We start from the raw sequence: 11,024 nt of genomic DNA on the forward strand, positions 1-11,024 counted from the left end.
TTCGAGCTCCAGCGGTCAAACATGCTAGTTCACGAGGGAAATTCAACTATTTCTATTGAGCATTCAACCACAACTATGAGTTGACGGGTATTATCGGAGTACTTTATCCGCCACAAGCAATGGACCGCCATGCTCGGCCAACTCCGCTAGCCTCCAAGTCGGCATAAGATAAGTCACTATCTTATCTTTTACGCTCGGGCAATTAGAGCTATTGCTACGCCTTCACATGCTTTTATTACTCTAAGCATGCCTACGAATATATCACACTTGATATGCTTTTACATGCTTCCATAAACTTTTGAGCATGCCTAAAACATTTCGTAGATTTGGCAACACTTTCTAGGTCTCACATGCTACATATGTCATGCTTCACATACCGATCTCAATGATCCTTTAGCATATCTACAATGTTATTAGCATCCACATCACAAGTACATGCATGCTATACACATATGCCATGTTTCTACTTAATTGCACCTCAATTAAATAAACATGGGACGCTCATACAAAATATTATTACTTGCTCTATGTGTATCATTTTTCATTCAACCGCCAAGCGGTAAGGCAACGCCTCATAATGACAATGACCGCTACGCGGCATTGCAGTCAAGTTTCTCCTCCGAGAAATAGTAAAGGGACTAGTTAACACAGCCTACGGCAGCCATTGATCCGGCAGTTAACCCCGACGCTTGGGTACCAAAGATTGGGCTCGCTACCCAACACCCTCTGCTCCACGCAGCTCCCCTCATCAAACAATTTTCCGACCATCCGGAGGTCTATAGCCAGGAGTGGGGGACTCCTCGCAGGGCCTAGCAGGGGCCCACCCGAAAGGGCAAAAGCGTTCGCTCCAACCAATTCTAGATGGACGACGCACTCGCACTAATTATGCTTGATATACGGCACAAAGCTACGCTTTTGTATCAACCCGCAAGAACACCCTCCTTGACTGGGGACTTCGGGGACTCATACATACAGCCCAGCATAATTAGCAACGGCCACGCTCATGCCTCAGGGCGTCACCATCGAGCTACCCGTTAAAGCCTCATGGCAACACCGAGCTCCGGGCTCGTGCCTCAGCGGCACCGCCGAGCCTTTCGCGCTCGTGCCTCAGCGGCACCGCCGAGCCTTTCGCGCTCGTGCCTCAGCGGCACCGCCGAACCTTTCGCGCTCGTGCCTCAGCGGCACCGCCAGGCTTTCGCGCTCGTGCCTCAGCGGCATCGCCGAGCTTTTCGCGCTCATGCCTTCCCGGCACCCCGAGCTTCCGCTCATGCCTTCCCGGCAACCCTTGAGCTTACAGCTCATGCCTTCCGGGCACCACGAGCTTCCGCTCACGAGCTTACCGCTCATGCCTTCGCGGCACCCTGAGCTTCCGCTCATGCCTTCCCGGCACCCCGAGCTTTCCGCTCATGCCTTCCCGGCACCCCAAGCTTTCCGCTCATGCCTTCCCGGCACCCCGAGCTTCCGCTCATGCCTTCCCGGCAACCCTTGAGCTTCCCGCTCATGCCTTCCCGGCAACCCACGAGCTTCCCGCTCATGCCTTCCCGGCACCCCGAGCTTCCGCTCATGCCTTCCCGGCAACCCCGAGTTTCCCGCTCACGAGCTTTCCGCTCATGCCTTCCCGGCAATCCTTGAGCTTTCCGCTCATGCCTTCCAGGCAATCCTCGAGCTTTACGCTCATGTCTACTTGACACACCACACGTTAATGGAACATTGAATTTTTTTTTACCATTTGTCGTTTACCGACCGCGACAAATCAAATTCTTTTCGGGTTCCATTAATACTAGCGAAAACCAAACAGACACAACCGTACGCACGGTCATCGTTCATGAGTTACAAATGCATACCTTCGCGGCACTCATGCAACTTACATCTCACGAGTGTAACCCCGTCAAACTCGACTTCGTTCGTCTCCTTGCGCGCGTCACACATTTATCATATGCAATCCATATGCTCACACGACCATGTATCACGCACCCCATACGTTCATATATGCCAACGCATATCAATGCAACTCACATTTGTTGCCCAATGCAACAAGCATTCTACATATGCCTATTTTTTTGTCTTTGTTGTGCAGGTTAATGAGTCCCTTCTTGCTTACGGAGTTCGGGGACTTGTAGGGGCTCCGTGCTGCCCGGTTACTTATGCTTGATGACTTCGTGGTTATAACTCCCCAACCAAGAAGCTCCTCTTACTTGGGGACTTCGGGGACTTGTAGATACCTACTAGCAAGCTAGTTTGCTATCTCACCAAGCATAAGTAACACCCTCTTTGGGACACCCACAAGCCATGGTGAGGCCCAACCGCTACTTGCATCTTGTAGCCCTATGTTCAAGCTACTCTACGGTATCCGGAAGTCGCAAATCCGTCGCCGGGAAGCCACCTTTCCGGCCTTGCCAAGTTGCCTCCACAATGTGCATTTCTATACTAGAATGGTGGTTACTTGTCCCACATCGAAAACCATGTAAAGGAGATGGCTTCCTTCACCTATAAAAGGAATGCCTCCTCCCACAACTCAACACATCCCATTACATCTTTTGTAATCCCCTTGGGCCGCAAGGCTCATCACACTAGTGTAACATTCAAGTGGACGTAGTTTCCCGCTAAGGCGGGAGATGAACCACTATACATCTCGTGTCACACACTCTCTCTCTCTCTCTCTAAAGCTAACTAGAGATCCCTCGGATCACTAACGTTAACACAGTCTGTTTTCCTGGAGGCAATGGTACCAACTCCCACGTATAGTTCTTCTCAAGTGCATCCATCTCCACGGCCATCGCCTTTACCCACTTCTCATCCTTCATTGCATCCTGCACTTTACTAGGAAGAGACACAGAAGATAATTGATTCACGAAGGCTACATATGGTTGGAAGATAATTGATTCACAAAGGCTACATATGGTTTAGACAACCTATGGTCGACACATAATTGGCTACAGGATACTTAACCTTAGCACTCAAACTTAGTTCATAATTCTTTGGGGGCTGACCACGGGTTGGTCGATTTGGCAAGACTTTAATTTGAACCTGTGTAGTTCCATCTAAAGGAATAACACAACTAGATAGAGGAGGATTATTAGACAAACTGCTAGCTAGACAAAGGAGGATTATTAGACAAAGGGGAATAATCAGACAAAGGGGAACCACTACTACCTCAGGCGAGATCGCTGATGAAGAGGGAGAGACTGGAGTAGCTGAAGTAGCTTGCACATTCTTCACTGGAGTAGCTAAAGTAGCTTGCATATTCTTCAAACTAATGTCTTCAGGCAGTGTATTGTTGATGGGTCGATGCTCCCCCTTCGACGGATCAAAGTCTTTTTCGGCCGGTCGAACAGACCCAGTTGACGGATCAAACAAAGATTCTGAAGCAACTGGAGGTGTCGGACGAGCCAAGACGAATCTCTCGACTGGTCGAGAGCTGCATCCAGAGCTTCTAGAATTGGCTACTACAGTGGTTCAACGGAATGGCCCTCAGACGAATTTGCGATTTCAAGACTTGTGTCAGTCACTTCCTTGTACTTCTCTTCAAAGAAAACACTCTTCTCCCCCTAACTAGGAGTAGCAGTAGGTGAGAAATAACATGTGTCCTCACTGAAAGTAACATCTATGGTGACATAAAACCGTTGGGAGGGAGGGTGATAACACTTGTACCCTTTCTGATGAGACCCATACCCAACAAAGACACACTTAAGGGCCCGAGCATCTAACTTGGAACGTTTGATCTTATAAAGATGGACATAAGCTACACAACCAAAGACACGGGCATGAAGGGTATTGAGAGATGGAATGGAGACATGACTAGACAAAACCTCAAATGGAACATGACCTTGAATAGAGGAAGATGGGAGACGGTTAATAAGATGGCACTACAACAAAAATGCTAATTTGCGAGGAACAAATTTGTCGCTGAAAACTGAGATTTCCTCGCCGTATTGTTTTCGCGAGGAAAATATTTTGGTCGCCAGTTCCTCGCGGTAGGGTGGTCAAGAAAAGTTTCAGCGAGAAAAATAATACTTCCTCGCCAATCCCTTTTCGCGATGAAAATATTTTTTTCTCGCCGTTATTCTTTAGCTACAATTTTTTTCCTCACCTAAACTCATACTTTTTTCTCACTGAAAATTTTTGAAGGCTAGACAATAGTCGTTAAATATATTTCCCGATAAAATAAATTTCATCGCTAAAGTATTATTTCCTCGCTAATGATATGTAAATAATTTAGAAATTATAAATAATAAAAAAATTGAAAAAACATTTTCGTCGTTGTAGGTATCTTTTGGCAAGGAAGTCTTTCTTCACTTAGTTACTCTTATAAACCTATATTTATATGTCATACACTCTAAAGAGAAATCTCTATCAATTCAAAGAAAATGAAAAAACCAACCGTTGGATATGATTATTACAATAAATTATTAGTGTGGTAAAACATTTAGCCAATTTCACCATATTTTCGAATCCGATCGAATTGGTCAACCGTCGTCACTTGTATGTCTTCTTAGTTGACCGATGGCATGACGACCGCGAAACGTGCTTATTTTTTCACATCACGTCTGTAAATATTCCATAGATGGATGTGCGTGAGCATAAGATAAAAACTTCAATTTTAATTACAAAGACGTTGGCCTATACCAATTTGTTTTCTAAAGTTGTATAACTTATACATTGCATTTAAATTGTTGAGGTTCATTCTAAAGCAAACATGAAGTGGAAAATGAATTTGGAGAAACTAACCGCTCGATGGAGAGATTGTAATGTTTTATGGTGGTTGTAAAAATTTCAGCCAATTTAATTCTCGTTTCGAATTCGATCAGCTAGGTCAAACTTAGTTACTCTTATAAACCTATATTTATATATCATATACTCCAAAGGACAACCTCTATCAATTCAAATAAAATGGAAAAACCGACCGTTGGATGAGATTGTTATAATAAATTATAAGTGTGGTAAAAAATTTAGTTAATTTCACTATATTTTCACATCCGATCTAATCAGTCAACCGTAGTCATGACATGTAGAATATATATGCACATATTCTATATAGAAGTATGAGAACGTCCAATTTCACCATAAGCCAATTACAACAAATTCACACTCACACAAAGAGACACATACACACATATAATGATGATGTGGCACACTAAAGATTTCCAAATATATGTGCTGGGTCTTCTAGACATAAACTTGTAAAAGATGTTGCAGATTCCCGTCAAAGCTGAACTGCCTTCACTTAAATTGCCATAACTCCTTCTAGAAAAGTCGGAATCGCAAACCGTAAAATTATTCAGAAACTAGACACATGGGGCTTTCCGCACATATAGGGTACAGCTCCTAATTCTATCCGAGCAGTTCCCAGTAATTCAGCAAAGTTCGGTTCTAGACATGAACTTGTAAAAGATGTTGCAGATTCCCGTCCAAGCAGAACTGTATTCACTTAAATTGCTATAACTCCTTCTTCAAAAGTCAGAATCGCAAACTGTAAAATTCCTCAGAAATTAGACACATGGAGCTTTCCGTGCATATAGGGTACAGATCTTAATTCCATCCGAGCAGTTCCCAGTAATTCAGCGAAATTAGGTGTTCTGCACAACAGTTTCTGTGTTGCAGATTCTCGTTCAAGCTGAACTGCCTTCACTTAAATTGCGATAACTCATTCTAGAAAAGTCGGAATCACAAACCGTAAAATTCCTCAGAAACTAGACACATGAGGCTTTCCGTCCAGATAGGTTACATCTCTTAATTCCATCCGAGAAGTTCCCAGTAATTCAGCAAAGTTAGGTGTTCTGCACAACAGTTTCTGTGTTGCAGATTCTCGTTCAAGCTGAACTGCCTTCACTTAAATTGCCATAACTCCTTCTAGAAAGGTCAGAATCACAAACTGTAAAATTTCTCAAAAACTAGACACATGGGGCTTTCCGTGCATATAGGGTACAGCTCCTAATTCCATCTGAGAAGTTCCTAGAAATTCAGCAAGTTAGGTGTTCTGCACAACAGTTTCTGTGTTATTTATATAATATTTTTTGTTTGCGGGCCGGGCCTAATGGGCTTTTGGTGGGCCGGTCCGGATTTCAAACCCCTAAACCAAGCCCGACCCTCTACCCACCGGGCCGGGCCTATGGCGGGCTTTTTGAAGGGCCGGGCCGGGCTTTTGGCCCTCCGGGCCGGCGGGCCTCCATCGGCCCACTTGATCCGCAGGCTTTTTGATGAGGCCTACCGGCTAGGCCAACCTAATAGTGAGGAAAGTGTTATTTCCTCGCTAATGGATTCTTTTGAAGAGAAAATGGTTCCCTAGAAGAACACGGATTTTTAGCGAACAAATCTTAATTTTGTTATCGTTGAATTTGGCAGGTCTTATACAATTTTTGCGCCAAACTAATAACGACAAAATCATTGTTTCCTTGCTAATTATTTTTTCTCTTACGAGGAAATGGTTCCTTGTAGAACACAAACTTTTAATGAGGAATCCATAGTTTTATCGCTGTTGAATTTGGCTGGCCTGACACAATTTTTTCCCAAACTAATAACAGGGAAAGTGTATTTTCCTCGCTAAATGCTTCTTTTGACGAGGAAATAGTTCATCACAAAACACGGACTTTTAGAGAGCAAACCATAGTTTTGTCGCCATTGAATTTGGCGGGTTTTACATAATTTTTCGCTTAACAAGTAACGACGAAATAGTTATTTCCTCGCTAATTGCTTCTTTTCACGAGGAAATAGTTCATCGTAAAACACAGATTTTTAGCGAGGAAACCATAATTTTGTCGCCATTGAATTTGGCGGGTTTTACATAATTTTCCACCAAACTAATAACGACGAAATCATTATTTCCTCGCTAATTACTTCTTTTCACGAGGAAATAGTTCATCGTAAAACACGGGTTTTTAGCGAGGAAACCATAATTTTGTCGCCATTGAATTTGGCGGGTTTTACATAATTTTCCGCCAAACTAATAACGACGAAATCATTATTTCCTCGCTAATTGCTTCTTTTCACGAGGAAATAGTTCATCGTAAAACACGAGATTTTAGCGAGGAATCCATAATTTTGTCGCCATTGAATTTGGCGGGTTTTACATAATTTTCCGCCAAACTAATAACAACGAAATCATTATTTCCTCGCTAATTGCTTCTTTTCACGAGGAAATAGTTCATCATAAAACACGGGATTTTAGCGAGGAATCCATAATTTTGTCGCCATTGAATTTGGCGGGTTTTACATAATTTTCCGCCAAACTAATAACGATGAAATCATTATTTCCTCGCTAATTGCTTCTTTTCACGAGGAAATAGTTCATCGTAAAACACGGGATTTTAGCGAGGAATCCATAATTTTGTCACCATTGAATATGGCGGGTTTTGTATAATTTTCCGCCAAACTAATAACGACGAAATCGTTATTTCCTCGTTGAATGTCGTTTTCGCGATGAAAAAAATCCTCACCCTAGTCTCATATTTCCTCGCTAATAACATGATGATTTAGGAGACCAAATTATGGTCACTTTTAGTGATGAACAAAAATATTCGTCGTAGAAAGTGGTGTATAGTGAGGAAAATATGTTTCTCGCAGAAAACCTAATAACATTTAGTGAGGAATCGAAATATTCTTCGTAAAAAGTGACATTTACTGAGGAAAATAAATTCCTCGCAAAAAACTTGGTCGCTAAAAAGACTTTCTGTTGTAGTGTGGGAAGCACATAGTACCGCCTCCTCCCAGAGATATTTAGGCATATTGGCACTAAGAAGAAGGGCACGACCCATATCCAAAAGATGACGATTTTTTCGCTCAGAAACCCCATATCCCCCCCCCCCCCCAATTATCAGATCGAAAAATTTTAAAGTTAGCATCATATTGGGTATGAACAAGATTATGGAATGCTGTGAAGACGGAGAAAACCACATCTTTTGACTTAAGCAGAACAACCCAAGTTAAACTCGTAAAATCATCAATAAACAAAACAAAGTAATGCATTCCTGAGAGGGTTGGATGTTCGGAAGGTCCCCACAAATCTGAATGAATTAACTCAAAAGTCATAGTACTAGAATGAAGACTCAGAGAATAACTAGACCGATGACTCTTAGCTAAGGTACAAGTCTCACAATGTAAGTTAGAATTACTTACTCCCAAAAACAAAGAGGGCATGGAGTTCTTCATGACACCAAAAGACGGTTGACCCAAACGCCGAACCATAACTCATCCAACTTATCAGAACTCAATGTCAGGTCAACTGGACCTTATGGTGCTTGTGTATGTCTTGCATACATGTAATCCAAATGAAACAGTCTCCCCCTCAGGTCTCCCTTGCCAATTATCACCCAAGTGCATAGATCTTGAAAGACAACATACATTGCATAGAAGGTTACAGAACACTTGCTTTGTGAGTTTAACTCAGACATAGATAAGAGGTGATGAGATAGAGAGGGTACATAGAGGACATTATAGAGAATAATATAAGGTGTCACTTGGACTGACCAAACACCTAAAACTGGAAAGGATTTGCCATTTGCATTTGAGACATGTGTTATAGATGGGGAAGACAAAGTGGTAAAGTGTTATAGATGGGGAAGACAAAGTGGTAAACAAAGACTTATCAGAGATCATATGGTCAGACGCACCAGAATCAATTATCCATGTATCACTACCACTAAAATCAGAAATATTCAAAGCAACACCAATTTTACCTTGATGTTCCTCAATTAGAGGAACATTACCCTTAGTATGGTCCTGGCCCTCCACACCATAGAAATCAGGTTCTTGCACCAACTGAATTGTCGCCTTGCTTCTTTGATTATTGTTGCCAACTTTCCACCCAGAGTTGTTGGAGTTGATTCTCAACAATTTGGGGCATTGACTCTTGTAATGACCAATATTTTTGCAATAGTTGCAAGTCACCTGGTCGTTAAATGGAGCGGATCCCCTGTTGTAGTTCTGATTTTGCTGATACCCTTGCTTTCTGGGCCGATACTGAGAATTCCCATTCTGAGGAGACAAGGAGACTAGTGAGAAGACTTGGCCTGAACTGTCAAACTAGAGATTTCGGTGTGAAGGTTCTTCATGGCTGCCTTGTTGGTCAAATCTCCCATTCTTCTTCTTCAAACAACAACCAAAGCTTCAAGAACAAACAGATTTCAATGGGTCAAAATACGATGGCAGAGCTGCTACAGATGACAAAGACAAACTCTTTCAAAGAGTATAAAGGGTGAATGTAAATTTTACAGCGGAAAGAAACAAAACAGAGTCCAAGAATGATCTCTGCTCTGATATCAAGTAAAAAAGAACACAAAGAGAGAGTTCGGGAATTTCTCATACTCATATATTTCTCATCTCCCGAATTGGAGTATATATACAGAAGTTACAGAGTTCTACCAGGAAACTAATTACAATAATTACAACGTGATATTCTCTCCTTAATTACACAAATATTCTCTCATTAATTACACAAATATTCAATCCTTGATTACACAATCTTAATCAATCCATAGTCACCACAATAAATGGGATACCAATCCCATGACTCAGGCTAACGTGCTACGCAGCCAAACACAGCCAACCAATCGAAGGCCCGTCCGATGACAACGTCATAGCGACGTGCCACCGGACGAAGCAAGAGTTGAAGGTAGCGACTGTTCCTCTATAGAGAAAACCTAGAGAGCAACCTCTTTGTACACACAAGTTGATACAAAGAGTATTTATATATCTCATAATGCACATATAAATTAAATTATGAGAGTAAAAAAAACAAACCATCACTATTTTCTTTCTCTGCAATAACTTAGAAAGTCAATAAATATTACAACTAATAACTCAATTAAATTTTATTAATGAGATAAAATTAATACTTCCAAAATTCAGAGCATCATCATTTTGATATGAAAGAAAAGATAAATAATCATTAATTATAATATGCAACTCAAATGAAATATACGCTCCTCGAAACAAAAAGCATGTACTTGCACATTCCCAAAGCGCTCTTAAAATGTGACCCATAAATCTCTAAGCTTCTTGAGCTTAAGTGAGTCATCTATATGGCAGGGGCGTCATAATAATGAGGGCCCTTACATCGTTTGTGGGGACTCACTATGCTATTGCATCAGCATTAAGCGGTTGTATCGTAGGTGGGATCCCTTTGATTTGGAGGTGGTTTTTGACATCACTAACCCATTTGTGATATCCGGCACCACTTGTGTCCAATGGAGCAAAGTCAAGCTTGTTCAAGTTCGACATCTTGAAAAGGGGAAACAAGAACATGTTTGTTTAGAAGCTCAAAAGCTATCACGAAAGTAAAATAAATTTTTGAGTGTAATTTGCTACCAAGAAATCGATTACCAAGAATTATTAGATTAGACCGAAATAATCATGTTTGATGGTCGATTATTTTTAATATCTCAAAACCACTTGTTCGGAGTAGCATGAACCCCATAGTTCGGCTTAATATCCCACGTTATAAGAAAGATAGGAGGTTGAAGAAGGGATATTAGAATCCCTGAATGCAAAAAGTGGAACTTAAATGAAAGCATCAACATTTAATAAAACTTACTTAAAAAAAGAAACGAGAAGATGGAGATTTGCGAGAAAGTAGATGTATATTTTATTGATAATAGGGACTTCTATTTATAAAGAATTACAAGCACAATATCTTTGAGTACAAGGAATCTTATTCTAATTAAGACTAGGATATCTAAAAGACTCTACCCCTCTTCCAACTAAAATATATAAACCTATTTAGACTGGACACACTAAAATACGATTTTCTTCAGCGCGCGCGCACACACAAGGCCCTTCTAGTAAGGGATCCCTTTTTTTTTTTGTCATTTTAAGGGATCACTCATTAGACCCACTTTTCGATCATATATTCATATCTTAACCGTTCAGTTGTTAGGTATATATGAGTAGATCATATCTGTAAATTTTCAGCAAAATTGTCATCATTAAGGCATTCATAACTGCGATTTACAATTATGAACACGAACAATTCAGGTTGGACATATTCGGTTCGTCAATTGATTTAATCTATTTCGATACCTTAACGATCA

This window comes from Rosa rugosa, chromosome 2 (genome assembly GCF_958449725.1).
Source record: "Rosa rugosa chromosome 2, drRosRugo1.1, whole genome shotgun sequence".
Classification (NCBI taxonomy): Eukaryota; Viridiplantae; Streptophyta; class Magnoliopsida; order Rosales; family Rosaceae; genus Rosa; species Rosa rugosa.